The 21,014-nt window shown below is 40.8% G+C and overlaps 1 protein-coding gene across 1 annotated transcript in view; it reads left to right on the top strand.

Annotated features, from left to right (window-relative positions):
* SORCS1 (sortilin related VPS10 domain containing receptor 1) overlaps nucleotides 1-21,014 on the top strand; it is a 554,925-nt gene that overhangs the window by 108,436 nt on the left and 425,475 nt on the right. The window lies entirely within an intron of this gene.

Raw genomic sequence — 21,014 nt, 5'->3', positions numbered from 1 at the left:
ATTGCCCAGGTCAGACACCCAGGACCATGTCTTTGAGGTAGAAAACCAGCTGGTGCAGAAGCCATCTGCTTCCCTTTACAAAAGTTGGAAACTTCAACTACAGAAAAAAAGACTTGTCCATGTGACGTAGAAGAACATTACTTTCAGAGCAGAAATTTAGGAAGCAGTATGGAGGTATTTCTCTCCTTTTACAGAGTTGTACTTCATGGGAGACAGTCTCCATTTCTTTGAGTTGGGGGCTGCTAAAATGTAGTAGTTTGTCAGTTATGTCTTCATGTCCATGCAATGCAATTAGTGATAATCCCTCACTTTGCATCATGATGTTTGAGTGGTTCTCAGTTGGAATAATTGACAAGCTCCAATTAGCTGAAAGCTTTTCAAGTAAAAATATTTGCAAATAAGAATTTAATCTATGACATTATGGTGGCCAACCTGATGTTAGATGTTTTAAAGCTGTTTGTTTTTCTGTCATGTTCTGCCCCTGGAGCTTGTACCACAATTACTGTGCTGTTCCTCTGCTCCCCATGGCAAAATGTATTTTAGATGTTGAAATCTAGATATGCCAAGCAGTGGAGCTACCCCTGCTTTCTGACAACAAACAGAAAGCCCTGTGAATAAAAGTTGGTCCAAAGGGGCTTGAATTTTTCCTCATTGGAGCAAATGCAAACTGAGATCTTGTTTCAAAGAAGATCCTCTTGGTTCAGTGCCCCAGTCAAGTCCATCTTGTTTGCCTTCTACAGAGTATTTCTGGCATGGGCCATATCTCCATTCCTCAACCCCTCATAGCCAGGGCATATGGGTTTCTCAGAATGCCTTATGAGGCATCTGTATGAATAGTTCATAGTTCATTTATTCCCACATTGCAGCTGCTTGGAGCTTTAAGACCATGTTGAAACAGTTTTCTCTAGGATGCTGTCTTTGCAATGTCAGTGAAAGTTTTCTTCATGCTGACTTCTCTCTGATCTGAGCAAGTTTTATCAAAGGCCAAAAAAAAAGTAAGTTGCCCAGTGTTGGTAGTGGTAGCTGGATGTTTCTCTTGGCTATCAGCAAGAAGAGCTGCAGAAAGGCAGTTGCAATGCACGAAATAAAGAAACTTATTGACTGTGAAATAGACTCAGGTACCCAAAATCCAGTTTGCATAAATAATGGTCATTGATTTTGAGCTCTATAACTGGAGATATAAATGTTCTGGCAGTAGCAGCCTAAAAAAACAAGCAAACACCCCCTTCCCTTCCCTCCGCTCCCCCCCCCCCCCCCCCCCCCCCCAAAACAAAAGTAAATCCCAGAACCCCCAAAGCCCTCAAATGTTGATGCAATTGTTTAACTTTTCTAAAAAATATGAACGTAATGTTGGGTGTATCTTTATCCTTCAAGTAGTTTTCTCCTCGGGTGGAGAAAACCGGTGTTATGCATTATGTATGGTTTTTTGGAAGGTAATGTAAACAGATTTCTTTTTTAAATCACCAAAGTCACCTGGAAATATTTAGGCTCCAGGCTTCCTTCTAAACACTACTTTATTGGCTTCTGCTGTAGTGTGAAACTGTAGAGGAAAATTCTCATGTTATCTGTCTCCAACAGATTTACAATATTGCAAGATTAATTATATTAGCTGCATTTCACGATTCAGTGCATTTATATTACCATTTCTGAAGCACAATCATTTATCAACAGCAAACTTTGGGGCATTTACTTTCCATGCCCTGATATTGTGAACTTCAAAGTATCTGAACTTGCCTGTCAGCTGCACAGGAGTATATACTCCCTTTCCCAAAGAAAATTTGATAGTTTCAACCTCCTTCATGAATTGAACGATGTTTTCCTAATTCTGATATGAATGTCTTTGATTCTGATGCATGTTTTCTCATTCAGTTTTTGATGTTGTGAATGTTTTCTTTTAAGTAATTGTGGTTTGTCTTGAAGTAACCAAGGGAATGGATCAACATGCACTGGCTAGAGGTCTCAAGCTCAGTGTGGAGGCCATCCTTGGTAATTTAGCCTGTTCCTTACTCGTTACAAGATTCTGTACATCATAGCTCCAAACAGTTCCCATATAACTCTCTCTGAAATGGACATTGCCTAAACTTTAGCCTGCCTGATATACATTAGCTGCATTTCAGCTTACTTTGTCATCTTATGCTTTTGTATGAAGGAGGATGCATGTGTGGATGGCAAATTTTGGCAGTTTGTTGAGTCTGTGCCAATAGCAACCCAGTCCTTGAACATCTGTGTGTAAATAAGAAGCCTCAAAACAGAGATTTTTTACTACATTAAGTGCCAGAAATACCATTTTCCTTCTTCATTTTCTCTCATCTCTCTGTGGTCTGCGGGAATTAAAATTGTTCTGTGGGTCTTTTCAGAAAGTCATGATTTCCTTTAAATTATCATTTTCTTTTCTGGAGAAGAAAATATTCAAGGAGTGAACAAACACTCTCTGTCTGCCCTCGGACGCAAACACACGGATCACGCACCTGCCCTTCAAGCAGCCTCATGCTTGGCAATTTAAAAAAAAATAACACCTGGTGCTGTATAAAGTAACAATATTGCTGGATTGATAGTTGGCATAAAAAGTGTTGCCTTCCCCTCTATTTTCTGCTACATTTTGGATTGCAAATTCCCATAATTTTGAACAATTTAACAACATCAACAACAAAAGACCTAAAGCTGAAGTGGACTGCTTGCTTCAAAAAAGCTACATAAATCAGTCTGTTTCCTTTTGAGGAAGAGGGCAAATTGGAACTGCAGTGACACATTTCTGTTTCTGCATCTGGCTCTCAGGCCACCTCAGGCAGGTCATTTTTGCCTTGTAGAGCCTCAGATCTCAATGTAAAGAGTTGCAACTGCACAGCAATTAACTGCTGAATATACTGATACTGATTTCACGGTAAAACATTTTGAGATCTAGGGAGGGACACATACATGTTGAAGGAAGAAAAGAGCTCATTTCTTATCTCCCTCATCAAACCTAACATCACAGCTTCATTTTTTCCTTCAGTTTACGTGGATGTTGGTTGCCATTTTTAATTTAGCTGTTCATATATCTTTTCCTTACGTGAAGGTTGAGAGTCACGTGCTTTGAATGTGAATATCTTGGTGTCCCTGGAACAGAAAGTGGAAGAGCTTCACAGATGTTTCTACAATGTCAGTACAGTGTACTGCTGTACTAGTAATTAAGAGACCTTCATACACATCAGGCAAGTTTGGAGATATCACACATCAGCTTGTAGCATGTGCTGGGTGAAGCAGTCACAGGAGCCTTCAGAAGTACCTGCTGCTCCCTTGTCTCTCACAGATACTTCCAGATCTCCAGCTTTTGTACTGTATTTCCATCTGGGCTGAAACTAAAACTGGACTCAGTCCCCATCCTTGCAAGAAGCTGTAAGTAAGATTTCTCTTTACACAGTGTAAAGGCAGGAGACCCCTCCAAGGGCTAGTTGAGCAAGTCCCCTTCCCAAAGTCAGCTGGAAGAGCGTGCTGCCTCCTTCAGGCTTCCTTTTAAGGAGTCAGTCTGGGGATGTGAGGAAATGAGAGGAATTAATTCCCTTTTACCTTCCTTCTCTAGGTGTAGTGTCTAAAAAAGGATCTTCAGAGCCACAGCCTTTACAGCAGCAGATGGGAAGCTGTAGCTGGGGAGTAGTGCACCACTCCAAGTCTCATTGTTCATATCCCTCAGGGTGAAGGAATTATTCAGATGGGTTCAAATTTCTTGCTGGCACAATGAATATATAATGCCTCAGATTATTTTTTTAAAAAACTATTTAAATTGATTGAAAAATAAAGCATGCCCAGAATTCAAGTATGCATTTTCTTACTATGAGTATCTTGGTGTCCCAGACACCATCTTAATCTCCTTTAGTAAGAGCCTGAGGTCGCTTGGATCATTGAACTAAGCTACTAGGAAATAAATAAATAAAAATAAATAAAACACCCAAAAAGCCAAGGTATTGATGGCAAATAGGAGCACTGGGCTAAATTGGCATTCAGTAAGGCCTTCAGTATTCACAATTAATCCCTCCAGGGTGAGAAACCCCCTTGGGTTGCTTCTGAAGGGCAGGAGCTGATCTAGTCAACCCGAGAAATGTTATTGCCGATGGAATGGCTCACAGTGGGAAGGAAGAGCAAGCAAAGCTCTTTAAGGCCCTGCATAGCAAAACCTGCCTGGGAAGGGACTCCCAGCACAATCATTCCTGACCTGCTGTCTGCACTGACACAATGAAAAGAGGGAAAACATTCAGATTTAGGAAGTAACCTTTAAAAAGAATGATTCCAAGCAAACAACTGCAAATAAATTAGCAGCTTACTGAGATGCTTTGGGGATGTCCTAAGCTGTTATGAAAGTGGCCTACGCTGTTCTTTGTTTTCTCCAGCACAGAGGTATCTGTGAGCTGTGCTTTACTGGTGCGTTGACGCAGTAGAGGAGGAGTGCTCTGACTGTCCTTCCTGCATCAGACAGTCACATCTCTTTCCTCAGACATTACCTTAACTTCTAAAGCCCAAGGGTTTGTTATTGTCAGATTTCCCAAATACAGAATACCTTCATAAAGTATACCTGAATTTGAATGCACGACTCTGCTATGTAGCCATCAAGCTGTACTGAATCAAATCAGGTTTTGGGAAAAGGCAGATTATTTTCCACAGTGTTTATTTTCCTGCAGGAGCCATTACTGCAGATGATTAATAAACTGTTGTGTGGGAGCAAGGTTTTCTGGTGTCCTTGCTGTTCTCTTTGGATAACATTGAGGAAAATGCAGTGAGAAATTTGCCAGTTAATGTGCTGTGTGTCAGTAGTGCAGATGGATGGTTGATTGTGCGCTTCCCTGTCCTGATTCACACTACTTATCAAGAGAGCAGAGTTCTCCCAGGAAATGACAGTGGAGCCAATCTGGATTCATTATTTGTGGCTGGAAGCCGCAATCCATGTGGATGTGTCTGGATCCCATGGGAAGTCAGCATCTGTTGTGAGACCACCTTCTTGTGGGGAGGACATCACACCAGCTGAAACACAGGCAGCTCAGCATCCTCACAGGAGTGGTTCTGACAGCCCCATGAGCCAGGAGAGCTTCATGCACTAGGAAGGGAAAACCAGGGAGTGTAGAAGCTCCCTACTGAAAACCATTTTTCTCAGAGCATTGATGATTTAACGAGCCACTCAGTTTATAACAGAGATCATAGTTTGTCTTAATCTCTGAAGTAAGATTAACATAGTTCACTTTGAAGCTCAGAAACATGCAGGAGCTGCATGAGATCTAGGGTTAAACTCCCTTTTATTCAGGCTGGTGCCCAGCACCAGGACTGGGAGAAGATGGCAGGCCCTTGGAGGAGGGAGGTGAGGCCCGTGGAGTTCATTAAGGACTGGCGCCTTCTTGGCCCCCTGGCCTTCCCCAGAAAGCCAGACGCTTTGGCTCACACAATCCTTTCCTTTCATTCTTTGGGCCTCTCCCCATTACAGCATTCCCAAACCATGTTGGAAGCGGCCACAAAGGGCAGCATTATGTCTGGGAAGTGAATGGTGTGCAGGCAGTTCCAGCTGAAAGAGAAAGATGAGTGAAAGCACTTCCCGCAGACAATGAGAGGGCTTGTGGCTCAGGAAGCTTCCCAGTCCATTAGCATCTGCGGAGGACAATGGCAGTGTGTGGCAGAGAGGAGGAGAACGTGGCCTTGCCGGTGGCCCCTGTCTGTCACTGGCTGGGTGGGATTTCACTATACTGAAGTAAAATGAAAGTGAGACACTGAAGAGATGAAACCTGATGCGAGGTGGTGCCAGAGGGGCGGTGATGGCACCTAATCGTCCCTGTGAAGAGGGTAAGATGAGAAGGACTCTGCCTGCTGAACCTGCCCTGACTGCGTGGGGAGCTCTTGGTGAGGGCGAACAGATATCTCCCCCATCACAGCTTTGTTACCATCCTCCAGAACAAACCTTAGTCAAAACATGTTAGCAAAAAAAAACACCCCAAAAACTACCCATGTTTCTTGAGCAGCAGTGAAATAGAGTTTGGAGGCATTTGATACTTCCCTCTACTTATGGCATACTTATGGCATAAAAATTCATCTTAAAGTTTGTTTTTGCATCCAGCAAAGCAGCTTCTCTGATCCATTCTTTTTTTCCCTTTCTGAATCACCAATTTATTTCGTGGAACAACCACTGCTCCTGCACAGGACCAGAAGCTTTTCGCTTCTCTCAGAAGAGAGCTTTCTTTTCCCTCTCATCTTCTATAGTCTTTTCTAAGCAGAACTGGTGAAGAACTGATATAATACTGGGGAGAAGGTCTCCTTAAGTGATAGAAAATCCTTTTCAGAAATATGGAATGGGTACACCCAGAACTTGGTACTGACAGTTTGTAGTTTGTCTTTATTCTTGCAAATCAGATAGACTTTAATATTGTTAGGAAAAATCTCCTTGCAAGAGAGAAAATGGATTTGTGAACCTTAATGGCCTTTACCACGTGCAGGAGAGAAATAAAATTTCACTCTCTTAACAAAATATTAAGTCATGCTTACATTGCAGTAGGAGGTGATCCACTGAGCCTTTGATGGTAGGGAGCTGACATCTGTACTGGTCCTGCTTCAGGTCTCATGCAGGCAGAGCCATTTTGGACTGGGGTGCAGGAGTTGCATCATCCCCTTTTGTTATCTCTGGAAGAGATCCAGAGAAGCATAACAAGGAGGGTCAGTTTGCCTTTAAATATCAGCCCTGGCCTGACCAAATGCACAGACATAGCTATGCTTGACCATAAAACATATCCGTCCGCATATGCAGACTTTCTTTTGATTCTAAGGCTTCTCTGGGGGAAAATAGAAATATTTTATTCTTGGAGCCAGAGGGAGAAAACCATCTAGACTCACCATCAACATGTTTTCTTAACTTTAAATAAGGTTAGAAAAAGAAGTAATTCAACCGTGGCAACTCTAATTGGCTACAAGTATAATCCAATAACCTCGTTTCACCCATATTGTTAGTTGAGTTAATTGGACCTGCACAGCTACCAGCTAAATATATTGGTGTATGCAAATGGTGAAACTAATTTTCTTCATAAACCTTCCTTGTGCCGAAATAGGAACTGGGAAGAAGGAGTAGGGGAGAAAGAAGGCTGTGCTGACGTTGCTACTTCAAAAGATCAATTCTCTTCCAATTATTTGCTCTCTCTAGATGGACAGGACAGAAAATATAATTAATTCCTTGAAATAGAGAAGGGGAGGGAAGTAATTTCATTCCCACTTGAAAAGACTGCAAAACAAAAGTGATTGAGCCTTCAGTTTCTGGGTGCCTTGAATCCAGAGTCCCCTCTACCTCTCACTCCCCCAGTTTCACAGTCCCTGGGTCAAGCAGCCCCATTTTATTTGCAAGATACAGGGAAGAGGGATCCTGCACCAAAATGAGTTTCTGGGTGTTGCAAGGACTTGCATAGCCTGGAAGGAGAAGGGTAAGCTGGTCTTTACTCTAACATTCATTTCAGCAGGGTCTTTTGCAATAGAAGAACTGCAATTTGTATCATGCTGTGTGTCAGACAATTCCATTTCCAATGGTAACCTGAAAGGCCTCCAAGAACATGTCTCCTGGAGTCTGATTTGGAGGAGTGACAGTCAGTCTGTGTACCCTACTGTCTGTACCTTCAGTAATTGCTTTTTTGCCATCACAGGAGGGGGGATCTTTGGAAGTGAATGCCTGGCCTGAAGCCCAGCTACTCCAGTAAGCAAGGACCTGCTTGTAGCAAGGCTTAGGTGCTTCAGAAGAAGGTGTGGAAAGCTGATGCTATGAAGGTGAGGAGTAGCTTCTGTATAGCTGAGTCTTGGTACAAAGAATTTGGCTTAAAACCTCAAAATTTCACATTATTATTCAGCTGATGCACTGAATTTTTTTCTGCTGCTTTAAAGCAGTGGAGTTCATTCTTATAACTGTTTTCTTTACATTGTGCCAACTCTGTGTACTGTCTCTGTTACACCCACTCACTAGGCTTTATCACTTGCAGATTGGAAGTACTGCAGGACGTGGAGCATCTCTGTGATGCTCTGTGCTCAGTACTTGTATCATGCCTCCCCCAAAAAGCTGGCAGTAGCCACATCTGCTCTAAGTGTGAGCAGTGCTATGCCCTCATGTCAGCTTCCATCTTTGATAGGCAGTCCCAAATGAAAGGATGTGCACATCCTTGGGTGTCTTTCAACTGATTTCGGAGCAGGCCCGCAGTGAATTGGGACTAGCACTGTGTGGGGGAAGGAGGAGATGCTGCCAGTGATTACTATTTCAACTTGATAAAGGGACAGGAAGGAAAAGGAAAAAGAATTTCTGAGAGAGGAATGAATTGTTAATGCTTTCCACAGTTACACTTGAAATTCAGTTCCTGCTAATATTCCCAGGGAAATCATGAGCTCACACACACACACACACAGGTTTCGTTTCAGCAGTAAATGAAGTCATAATGCGAACAGAAAGCTAACAGCAGGGAAGGCTATGCTTGGCCAGGTCTGCTCGTGGTACAAGTAATACATATGCACCAGTGCAAAAAACTGGCTCCAGAGAGCAGTTAAGTCTTCCTAGCAGAACCACATGCTGAGAAGCCAACTGCAAATTTTAACTACAGCTTTCTACAAACGAAAGTGCCGTGGTCTTCTTTGTATTGGAAAGAGGAAGAGATAAGGACAAGAGAGGTGATATGGAAATCAAGTGGAAGAAAGTTTAAAACCTGCTTGCCCTTAGTGACCAGGGCAATGAGGCAAGAATTTCCAATGAAAATACTTGATCTGCCTCACTTGAGGTTTTCATGTGTTCATACTTGAGATAGGAGCAACGTCCCACTGGGGTCTGTGCAGAAACCAGGAACAAGACATATGGAATTAGAGAAAAAGAACAAAATGTAATAGGGAAATAGATTGGGGAAACTGGAAAGAAAAGGGGGAAAGGAAAAGAAAGGCAAGGTAAGGAAAAGAAAGGAAAGGGGAAAGGAAAAAGAATTAGGCAGAGTATTATCTGAGTATCGTCTGTTGACTGAGGAGCAGAGGAGTCACACTGCTCTGTGCTCAGCTGTGCTTTGTGAGTATTGAGCTGGGAGAGTGTGGCACAACCACCTCATCCCTTAGCAGGTGGCTGTGTGTTGTGGGGACAGCATGATGTTCCACTGGACTTGCTTAGACATAACAGGCCTTTAGCAACAGCAGTTCAGGAGAATTTTTCCTGTCGGATTTTGGGAAGAAGAGTATTCTTATTTGCCAACATGCTGTGTTTTCAATCTTGCAAACAATGTTATTACGTCAGAGCGAACTTCTATTTGACGCTTGAGCTCAGTTATCACAAACTCCAGTGTCTTTGTAATTCAAAATACTGTTAATTGTATTACAGATACTAAGGCAGTCTGATTTCTTGGAAATGTTTCTTTCCTTTAAATGGTTTGTTTACTGTAAAAAAGGCCCAATAAACACACACATACAAATATACACCAAAAGAACCAGCCAACAGACCAGCCAAAAAAAGTCCTCCCAAGATTTTGATTTTTTTTCCCCCTGATTTAGTACAGGAATTCCATTTACAGCTCCCTTAAGAAGAGTCATTGCTCTGAACAAAGATATGTTCCTACCTGGAATAGTCTTAATCTATCCAGTCTTCCAGACAGTCACAAATGAGCCATGCAACTGATCCTCTTTGTTAAAATACAGACGGTAATAATAAGAAAGTTAGAGTCTAAGAAAAACTGAATCTTACAGAAGGAAAAAGTTTACTTTTCTCCCTCAGGAGCCCAGTGCTTAATAAAAAATATCCTACTGAGATGGGAAACATTCCAAAAGTTTCCCAACAACAAGTCTTTATACAGCAAGAAGGATTTAAAATGTTCTTTATTTCCTTTCACTGTTTCTCACCCCAGAAATAGAGCTTTCTTCTCTCAGTCTTAAGCAAACACTGTAAATATTTGGAGACCCGAATGACTAGATTAGTGGGTGATACCATCATTAACAGCAGTGACAGGAAAGTGTCAGAGTTGCAACTTTTTATGTTTTTTAATTGGTCTTCCAATTGTATTGTCAAAATATTTACCCAAGGGTGTGATTAATAATAATAGGTGACAGCTTCAATTATCCTCAAACATATTAGAAAATATCAGCTCTCAGATACAATCTTTAAAAGCACATCTTAAGCTGCTTTTACAAGCTCACTATGACAAGAATAAATACAGAGATAAAATTTGCAATTAAAGTGCTTGCTTATTTTAATCTTTTTTTTTTTTCCCTCTAAGCAGCACGGAGACAAAATACTTATGCACACATCAATACTTATCTGAGGATCACCAAGCATTTTTGTGTGCAGCTTTCCCAGGTTCTTAATTCAGTCCCTGACACAGACATGACATTGAGAAGCAAAGTCATCTAAGGCTGTGTTAATGATATACAGGCCAACAGAACTTTTAAAGAATAAAAATTAAACATCCAACCCCCTAAATAAAATTGTGTAAAAACATGAGATATCTAACACATCTGAGCCACAGGTTTTTCTTTGCAATCAAACATAAACTTTCTGTCTCCATATGTTTTATTTCCTTCCATCTCTTGCTTGCATGCATTTATCTTTTTCTGTTTATTGCTTGTAGTCAGTTCACAGACCATATTCTCTTCTCCAAAGGAAGAGCAGTTGCTCATAGCCTGAAGGAAGAGGCACATGAGTTCAGTGGCTATGAGATTGGGCTTTGAAAAGATCTCAGTAGAAGTTTATCTTACCATTTAGAAACCATGTAGCACCTCGCAATGTGCAGGCATCAATGGTCACAGCACGCTTCACTGCTTTCAGTTGCATAGCATGGGGCCAGAAGCCCTCACTGTAAGATAACAAGAGAAAGGAAGCATGCATCCTGTGTCATAACAGCTCTAGCAAACAAACAGTTCCTGATTTTATCCAGGATTTTCTGCTAGTTCTTTACAGTCAATGAATCCACATCTCTACCTGTCTTCCTTTGAAGATATTTAAGGCTTTAATAACATATTATTAAAGCAGGATTAATCTTGTTTAACACTTTTTTAAAAACAGCTCTTGATCTTCATCAGTTCACTTAAACCGAGGAACTACAGAAGTTTTGAAGTGGCAATGCCTAGGTCAGGAAAAGAAAAAGAAAACAAAACAGTTTTTGGGCTCAGAAAAGTTAAAGCAGTTGGTTCTCAGACACCAAGAGTGTTGTGGTGACAGGTGTGTTGCTGGCATTAGGAGGAAGTGCTGCGTATGATCCATAAATGATTGAAAGTATCCCAGATACAAGTGCTCCATCTGTGTTATTTTTAATTGGCATGGCTCCCAGGAATAGTGGCCATGCAAAAGTCATGAGCTTCCTTGAAAAAAATAGTTGAAATCTCCTTTCTTGAAGGGCTTTCAGGCAGCATTTCACTCAAGCATGTATTTAACATTCAGTGACCAACTAGTCATGCTGACATACAGGATGGTCCCAAGATACCAAGAGCTGGGCAAGCGCATAAGTACTTTTGCCAGTTCTGGAGCTGAGTCATTAAGGGAACCTCAACAACAGACTATGATCTGAATCAATTTTGCTGCTATTCTTGGTGTCAGACAGTGTTCCTCTGATCAAAAGCCAGTAAGAAGCATAGAGAAGTAAGATTTAATTATTCTATCAGTGTTCCCATTGACCACAGTGCAAAATTATGCCTAGTAGTATACCTTTTGTATGTAGTTTTTTTCTCACTGATTACACTAGTGCCAGGTGCAAAACCTATAATGTTCAAGCAAAGGAATTACCTGTTTCAGTAAACGTGCATGGGAAAAAAAAATCTCATTTCTTGACAGAATTTTCCTTTGCTCTGTTTCATTACAGAAAGGCTTTAGTTGCAATATAAACAATGAATTCTTCATTTCAGTCGATCTGAAAAGAAAAAGTGAAAGAAAATGAGAGAGTAAGAAAAATATAAAAAGAAAAAAACAGGAAGGAAGGAAGGAATAGATAAAGAAGGAATAGGTGTCTGCGTTTGGTGGTGGTGGGCTGAAAGGATGCTGATCATGGTGCTTATTCTGCATTTTGATGATGCAAAGATCTTGTTCCTCTTTCTGATCTCACTAATCTGTGCATCTCATTGATTTCCCACAGCAGCAAAGTCAACACATGATGCAGAAAAGACTTATTCCATTTTATACATTGTTTCAATGTTGCTGTCAGTCGCTTCCATTGACCTCTGGTTTTGGATCACAAGACTGAAAGAGACAGCGCATGCAGTCTTCTGTATTGTAAATTTCTCATTTATTTACTAACTCCTCCTTTTCTGCCTCATTTTTATTTTTTTCCCTGTAGCTCACAAGTGAAAGTTAGCAGAACTTGTCATTGCTGCAGTGATATCTTCTACCTGATCCACCGGTGTCCCCACTGCTGGGAAGAAGCTGCCTGGCTGCAGCAGCGTAGGCAGCGTGCTGAGTCTCAACCATATAAATCCACTAGGTAAACACTGTTCCCTTGAGCACATTATTTCAGGAGATGCATATCCAAAAGATAAAATACAGCATCAAGATGCAAAGGGTGAGAATGAACTTTTGGATATTACAGAAATTAAGGAGAAAGAATAAACATCTCTAGCTCATCTAGCCTAGATGAGAATCTATCAGGCAGCTACATTATCAATCTTATTATATTAAGCATAAGTGTAAACACTGAAAAATTCATGAAGCAGAATGAAACAGTAAAGCCTAGTTAAAACCCGGAGATCCAGTTTGATATATGCAGGAAGAACAAGGGCAGTTTTATATGTTCTTTCCTTCACAGATTTTTCAAGATGATTTGTATTCATGAAGTTCAAATGCTGGGAAGTGGTTCTGTGCCTGTCGTGTAGGGCACACCTTATGGATTAACTTTTAGAGGTTCCTGTCCCTCCCCTCTTGGAGCTAGGGAGAGTTTCCTGCTGCCAGACTACAGGAGAGCAGCCCTGGCTTGTATCAGACCAGGACCAGACTTACCAGAAGCAAGGATTATGAGGAGAGGTCAGACATTAAGAAAGGGAGAGGGACTTTCACTTTTGGCTTTCACACTTTGGGGAATGAGGCCATGTAAGTAGTAATTAGGTGACTACTGGGAATTGAACTCCTTTGCTACAATGGACCCTAATGGGCCCATGACGGTATTTCAGACTTGACTCTGAACTCTGTGAAGTTTAGCAGGCTGTGTGCCAAAATTTCATGTTTTGTTCTGTAGTGTATATATCGTAGCTACATGAGATAACTATCATTTGAGTATTGCCATATGGGTCCTATTGCAATTGATGATGGCCGTTCTGCTAGTGGGCTACTGAGGACTACAGTGCTGCAGGTCTGGAAGTGCATGTGTGTGTGGGCACATGCATGTGCATGAGGATTCTGTTCCTCTCCAGTTTCACTCAGCACATTTGCAACTGTGATTCAGTAACAAAGGCAGATAAAACATCTCACTCTCTGAGGATGTGCAAGCAATGCCAATAAAAGGGAGAAGAATCTGAGCTTTGACTCTATAAGTACAAAGGAAGCAGGCAAATGGTTATTGGGCCTTTTATTACCGAGACTTCAAAGAAAGACTCTCCACATAAAAAAAGGCGAGGGTGAGTGGGAAAGGGAAAAGTAAAAAGACAGAACCAACAAAAGAAGTTAACAGTAGAAAAAAAAAAACCATCTCACTGATGAAAATATATGGAAAAACCAGTGAATAAGTCAACTAGAACTCTTATGTACAGAGTAAGAGGGCAGATGCAAGTTATACTGGAAGCTATTTGCCCCAAAAGAGAGCTGAATGTTTTCTTTATGAAAACACACATGAAGAAGGAGTTAGTACTTTTATTTATGCATGTACAAGGGCAGTTTACCTTGTGCTTGGGGGATTTGTGTTCCTTCAAAGAAACAGAATTTTATCTTTCTGTATTTCATCTCCCTCCATCTGGTTTGAATTCCTCTTTGCTGTATCCCTCAAGGCTCACATGGACAGTCATGGCAATCTGTCTCCTTTAATTACAGTGGAGAGAAGGAAACCTCTGAAGAACTTTCTCTTCCCTCAGCTCCGTGGGACAGGTCTTAAACCTCATCTGTACAAATGTGGGAGAGATGTTCTCTTGCCAGGGCTATGCATAGGCTCCAAACTATTGGAATAAGAAGAGTTGAGAAAAGTGAATGTAGACCTCAGTGATCTATTGAGTCATCCCACCCTCTTTCTTTGAATCCTCCATAAATACTCCATAAGTACTGGAAGCTGTTATCTTCCTGAAGCATTGCCACATCTGAGCAGTCTTCACCATCTCTGCCAGCCAAAGGCTACCTTCTATACTCAAACCAAATTGCTTTCCCTTTTCCTTATCTACAGAACTAGGAAATGAAGCAGAAAAGCTAGTCCTGCACAACAAGAAACACGACAAGGTTTTTGCCTAGTGACAAAGAATAGTTTTTACTTTATTGTTCAAGAAAGTTCTAGTGCAATGTTTCGAAGCCTGTGTTTAAGGTCTTTAGTGGTGTGGGTGTTGTGCTTTCAGTTCCCTAGAATGGGATTGTATTTGAGTTCTATTTGCAGTGTTTGTCTCTTACTGTGACATACAGAAGCCTGAAAATCATCTTTCCTAAAGAAAATCATTTGTCCTAAACTGAAAATTTTGAATATATTGAATGCTTTGCCCTCACATAGTAGAGGGGACTTGTGGGACAGCCAATCAATCAATCAGTCTCAGACTACCTGTTAGGTAAGGACATTTCTTTTGATATATACAGAACTAAAGTTTAACCCAAAGCCTCAGGCAACTGCAGTTCATGATTCAAGAACAAAAAGAACAATGACAAAAGATCTACAAAGAAAGCAAAGAACAAAACTGGCAAGTAAATTCTGGTGGCAGTCACATAGATTTTAGCATCTATGAAATGTGTATGTGTGTGTGAATATACAAATACCTACCTGGACATACATACACACACGTATGCACAGCTTATTTGAATAAGTTTATGTACTTCCCTTACAGTGAAAAGGCCAAAGTTGGCAACTAGCCAAAGCTGTCTAAGTCTCTTGCAGAATTCATGTTAGTTTAGGGCCTATACTGATGTATTTTGATATTTTGCATTTCTATGTGGCATCTTAAAGAATAGGAACAGTTTGGAGAGTTCATCTGAATTTTCCAGCTGACAGACTGGTGTGGCACAGCTGAGCCCAAAGTCCATCTAAATAGTGAGAAGTAGCTATAATATGTAGTGACTAAACCACGAGTTACATTTCATTACTAGGATTCAGTCTAGACTTAAAAGCCAGGAACTTTGGTATCATTATAGAAACAGCAGGATTTCCACTGTACATAGATCTCCTGTTAGAGACCTGTACTGTCTTTGAAAATACTGTACACTTTTTCCAGGTAAGGCGTGAAATTTCTTCACATATTATGACAACTTTATTTGTGATTCACCAGGAAATCCACTGATCTCAAGGCTTCAAGTCTGAAATAATTGTCTCCTTAATACAATTTACTTTTTTTGGACCTTCCTTAGCTTTCATTAGGTTGAAGGATAATGCCTTTCTTGAGGGTTAAAAATTTAATTTAATCTCTTTTGAACTGCTTTCTTGTAGCAAGAAATAGAACTTTCACTGCTGATTATTTTTAGTTATTAGATTGACCACAGGGTTCACGTTTAACCTCCAGTGACATTGTGGGCAGATGCATCTCTGTCATTATCAGCCTGTTTTCTGTCCTTTATCGGGAATTTTGTATCTCAAGTCAATTGCGTATGGGTTGTTCAGTGTGAGAGCCACTGATTTAACACCAAGGTATTTGTTACCTTCACTTGGGCAGCTTTCATTTTTACCCACATTCTTTGCAAATAGCTTATTGTGGAGAAAGGCCCGTGGTGGAAAAAAAAAAAGATTGCTGGTTGGTGTTTAGTACATCAGAAAGCTACACACCTTTCTGATAAAAGCAATCTTTGTTTTTTTTTTTTTTTTCTCTTCTAGCCCTTCCTTAAAATATTTCCTTAGTGTTCTGAAATCCTAGGGAAGGTGTATGTTCTGGAACTATTGCCATGCTCTGTCTCCAGGCTCAGGAGTTTTACAGTATGCAGAAAAATATCTCAGGTGATTGGCTTTTGTCCCAAATAATGTGATCAGTGTCGCTACCATCCCAGTGATTTCTGCATCCTGGCTTGGCGCCATAAGCAATTGGAAGTCACCATCAACAAAAGGTTGCAGAATTTTGTTGCTCCTTGCTTCTACAGTCTTGACCAACAAAAATATTTTATTTGCCCTTTCATGAGTTGTTAAATGTTTCTACAATTCTCAACTCCCCTTCTCCTTCTCTTGCAAAGTAAAAGTACAACATGACTGATATATTGTAAAACATTTAGGAAAGCAAGTTTTGATGCCATTGAGAACAGCAGCAAAGCAAATCCTGCAGTTCTGCCGAACTCCAAATTATCAGATCTGTTCTGGTTTTACTCAGGCTAGATCACCGATTATGGGGAGATAATGTGAAAAAAATATATCACTATTGGGTCTTGTTTTCAGTCAGTCTGTAAATGTCAAACATTCTGACTTTGTAGCAGTTTATATTCACTTTGTATGGGTGTAAAATTATACTCCTGCTGGCCTCGAGGAAGATTAATTCATACCAGCCAAGAATCTGGACCTTACTATGCCTAGTTCAATGAGATGATCTTTTGGTAATAAGCAAATTGATTCTAATAATAACAAATCAACACAAATCAGAAAGGAAGCAGTTAAGGCCAGGAGCTTAGTAAGATTCAGAAAGGGATTGGATATTTATATGGATAATAAGTTTATCTGGGATCAGCCTGTTTGTTAACCTCCATCACTCCAAATCTTCTGTACAATCTGAAACCTTCTGTAGAATCTGACTGTTTGATCCAAATCTTATTTTCAGTGAAGTGAGCTGCTGGTATGAGATATTGAGGAGTATGATTTGAGCACCTTGCATTTTCACCACTATTTCAAGTAAACACGGTGTACTACAGTGTCCTTGAACATGATACAGTTATCAAGTGTAGCCAACCAATGTGTTGGACCACCGCTCAGGGTGTGAAGAGTCACCTCTGCATCCTTTCAGTTTGAATATTTATGTTTTTACCTCTAGATCTCACAATGAAAGTTATGCTGTTATTTTTCCCTGCTTCTACTAATTAAAAAGGGACCTGGGTACTTTGCCAAGAGACACTAGGAAGGACTCAGCAGCATTGGTCTTGGGAGAGACACATGAAAGAGCAGTGCTGGTCAAGTCACTCCAAAGGGAGATAAATTTTGATATTTCAGAGTTTAAGCCAATCTTTACTGGAAAATGATTGAGTGAGACTTTGTGGGAAACAGGTTTTGTCATAACTGCTCACTGTACCTGCCTTCCTCTAAAGCCTGCAACTGTAAAGGACAGCATACTGGAATTTGTGTCCTTTCAATTGATTGACATGGCCATTGTCAAATCTTATATGAAAGTGTGTCCTAAAAGTAGATAGAAACTGAAATGTTCAGCCTGCTTTCTTCAGTGAGAGTAAGAGGCATCCAGCATGCTTACAGGAATTTGTTCCTTGATCTGAGCTGCTGGTGTTTCAGAAGGAGCTCAAGGGCTCACATTACTTTCCTGGAGCCACTCTGTTTGCCACAGGACTAGGTTCAAAGTCAGTCATATATACATGTACTGATCTTAAGCTCTGTAGGACAAAGACATAAAGGGCTGATTTGTGTATTGAGGAGGAAGAAGTGCAAAGTCTGGCACAGCAGAGGTTAACATGCTCTCTGTGAGGTCCCTGTGGAATCTAATTTGGTTATTGAATTTATATGTTGGGCTACGTTCCAGTCTGTTACTAGCTTCTTGTTTGAGCAGGCATAAATTCCTCGAAAAGTCATTTTGATTTTTGCATCTGATGAATTACTCCTGTACAGCTGCTATTTTTCTCTCCTTCCATCCATATTTTTCTTATACCAATGCCCATCTTTTTTTCACAACATTACTATGTTGACAAGTACCAATGTTTAAGTTCAGACTGAAATCACTATTGAACTGCAGCAGCCCACCCTTTCATTTTAACAATGATCTGGGAGAGTAAGATTGCAGTGGGACCTTAATTTCCCTTGTTAGAGCTGCAGCATTTGGGACTGATGAAGTTCACAGTAAACCTGTCCCAAATGAACCTTACCTGATATATTATCTATCAAGACAGTATAACAAACATCTGGCAGGGACGGAAATCTGTATGCAGTGAGGCAGCAGCTACTAAAATGCTGAGGTGCTGTGCATCGCACTTGGTGAGTTCAGCCAAGAGAAAGTAGAATCAGGCTTTACACTCATTGAGTATGGAAACACAGGCTGCCCATGTGCCCAGAGGACTGTGCAAGGCACACTGTGAAATGAATTACTTCAGTTTGCCAAGCTGCAAAGCATCTGTGTGCCCTTTGCTGAATATTTCAAAAAAATAAAGGTCTGGGTTGAAAAGAGGCCACAGAGAAGATTCCCTATTACAGTATGCTACTGAACTACTATGAAAGCCAATGCTAGCTGAGACCACAGAAGATGAGTCCATAACATTGACTGGTGAGCGTGGTTTGATGGATGTGTGGTGTTCCGTCATCCAATGCCACATCCTCAATAGATTTAGGGTTTTCCATGAGAACCTAAGAACTGAAGCTGTCTATCTCAGTCATGGAGGTATCCCAAGACCTGTCAGTGCCAGCCCTGGAAATGTTATCTGCTCTTGATTAACAGCAGGGTGGATGGACTTTATTTGCTCTTCTTCCAGTGTTTCTCCCAGTTAAGGGGTCTTTCTTGTGTCATGTTAGGGTATGAAACAAATTGCCAAATTTCTAGAGTTTGAAAGGAACAAGTCTGAGGATTTCTTTCCCAACAACTGTCTACCACAGATTTAATAGAAAACAGGTATGCCATGGGGCTTGTACAGCTCCAATTTGTCTGGTGTGCAGACAAATCAACATACAGTTGGGAGGAAAATGAGCTATGGGGAATCTTGAGTTCTTTGGTTAAGATGCTTAGAGAAGAGTTCATCTTCAGCTGGAGGCAGCTTGCCAGAAAGAGACTTGGACCTCAAAAATGGGATAGGAAAGGATCCCCTTCTCATCTCAGGAACTGGAGATAGCTTGTAGATCAGAAACCATCCCCTGGGTTAAGAAAGGCTGTGTGTGTTTGTTGTACCCTTCCACAGACAGAAAATGGGTCCATTACCAGTCAGTACTACCCCCAGGCAGCCCAGCTCCATGACCTTTACAACACACAGTTTTCACTGCTGAAAGGCCATTTCCCCAGCAGTTGCTGAATCATCAGCTCCAGTTTACCAGAACTGTTTTCCTTAGTAGAAAGGATCCCTTGACATCTCAAGTTCATGTCCTGAATGGAATTTTTATTCCTCTTGTTTCTCAGTTTTTCAATAGATAATGTTGTGTCTCACATTTAAATTTTGGTAAACAGAGAGGTGGAATGTGTGTAAGCGTGGGTTTGTACTGTATGAGGCAGAACAATGCACTTCATTATGTTAGGCATGCATGACCAAATTGTATCCTATCCAAAGACATTTTTTGGATGTAGGAAATTCCAGAGACTGACTCACAACAACCCTTCACAAGATAGATTTCTTCCCAAACCATGCCTCATTCAACCAATAAGTGCTTAAACTCACATCCTATTCTAAGTGCAACCTCTATTTTGTTATGGCACAGAGGAATTTATCCTCTTTATAAGCAGGTGGATAATAGTATGGGAGTGTTTTCTGCCTCTAAAATTAAGTTGCAAGATCAGGGATAATATAATTAATATAGATAACAGATGGGTATGTAAAACAGATAGATTTACGGAACCATTGTGTTGGTGGTCACTCATCAGCTTCCTAAGTTTATCTGTCTCCAAAGTGTCTCCTCCACACATGGCTCACTCTTCATTACAATGTTCTGGTTATTATGTTTATAGTGGCAAAGTTCCAGTCATGGAGAAATGACTGGTGTCACCAAAATAATTCTTTTCCTGGTAGTAAAACCACTTCCCAAAGTGAAATGAACGCTTCTAACAAAAGGGCTCTTTTGCTGAGATGAGTTGCATCTGCAGAGGGAGTTATGACATTCAAACAGTACAAAGTTGAATCATCCTGTTTTGACTGTGAACAAATGGGGCATCTTTCAATGTCAGTGCAGTAGAATCCCAGTGGTACTTGCTATGCAGGAAAATTCAACCATGAAGTTAAAGCATAATTTTAAAAAACTCCTTTACTTGAGTGGCAATGTAACAACTCTCACTTTCAGCTCCAGCAAAATAATTTTCCCATCCCTCAGTTTAGTGACTGATGTGAAATGAGTTTCATGGTGCTAATATTTTGTTTTGTGTCTCATCCTGGTGGTCTTTCAAAGCAGACATCACCGACAGATCACCTCTGGTCTTCACATGCTCTCTCGTCAAATTTCCTTATGAGAATAAGAAGGGAACTCTACTCCCAGATTTGAGGGAATTGAAGAATCATATGTTTTGTTGATCAGACTGATGCGGTTTACCACTTCCATCCACATATTATTTCAATTCTATGAATTCTTGTCTCAGACTTTTTTCCAGCCATACAAAAATTCTAATTCATTCCACCTCATCTAAGTGCCACTCTATTGATTCTGTGTGATGACTGTCACATAGGTCACATGGATGAATGGTGGCAAGAATGGTTGAAGCAGATCCATGTCTGTATCCAAAGTGGAGTTTGTGCCTTGATCTAGGCCTAGACCAAAACCAAATCCTGTTGGCAAATTACAAGGAGGAATCCAATCTTTTTAGATAAGACAAGACATGGCCAGCTGGGATGTTTGTCTGCCACTGAGTGCTAAGAGGCAGTTTCTTCCCCTTTGTGGAAGAACAAAATTTGGGTAAACCTTAGGTTGTGGGCTTTGTTGCTGCCAAAGAGACAACTCTTACCGACACAGTGAGACTGCCAGGATGCTGGAGTGCCTGGGAGCAGAGCCAAGCTCTTCTGAGTCACAGCCCAAAACATGCTCGTTGCTGATAGTAACACCCATAAAAATCACAAGACATCGAATGAAATGTTTTGTACAGAAAACAAGTTAAATCCA

Source organism: Gallus gallus, chromosome 6 (genome assembly GCF_016699485.2).
Source record: "Gallus gallus isolate bGalGal1 chromosome 6, bGalGal1.mat.broiler.GRCg7b, whole genome shotgun sequence".
Taxonomy (NCBI): domain Eukaryota; kingdom Metazoa; phylum Chordata; class Aves; order Galliformes; family Phasianidae; genus Gallus; species Gallus gallus.
The sequence above is the reverse complement of the archived record's forward strand: the minus strand, read 5'-3'. Positions and strand labels throughout refer to the sequence as shown.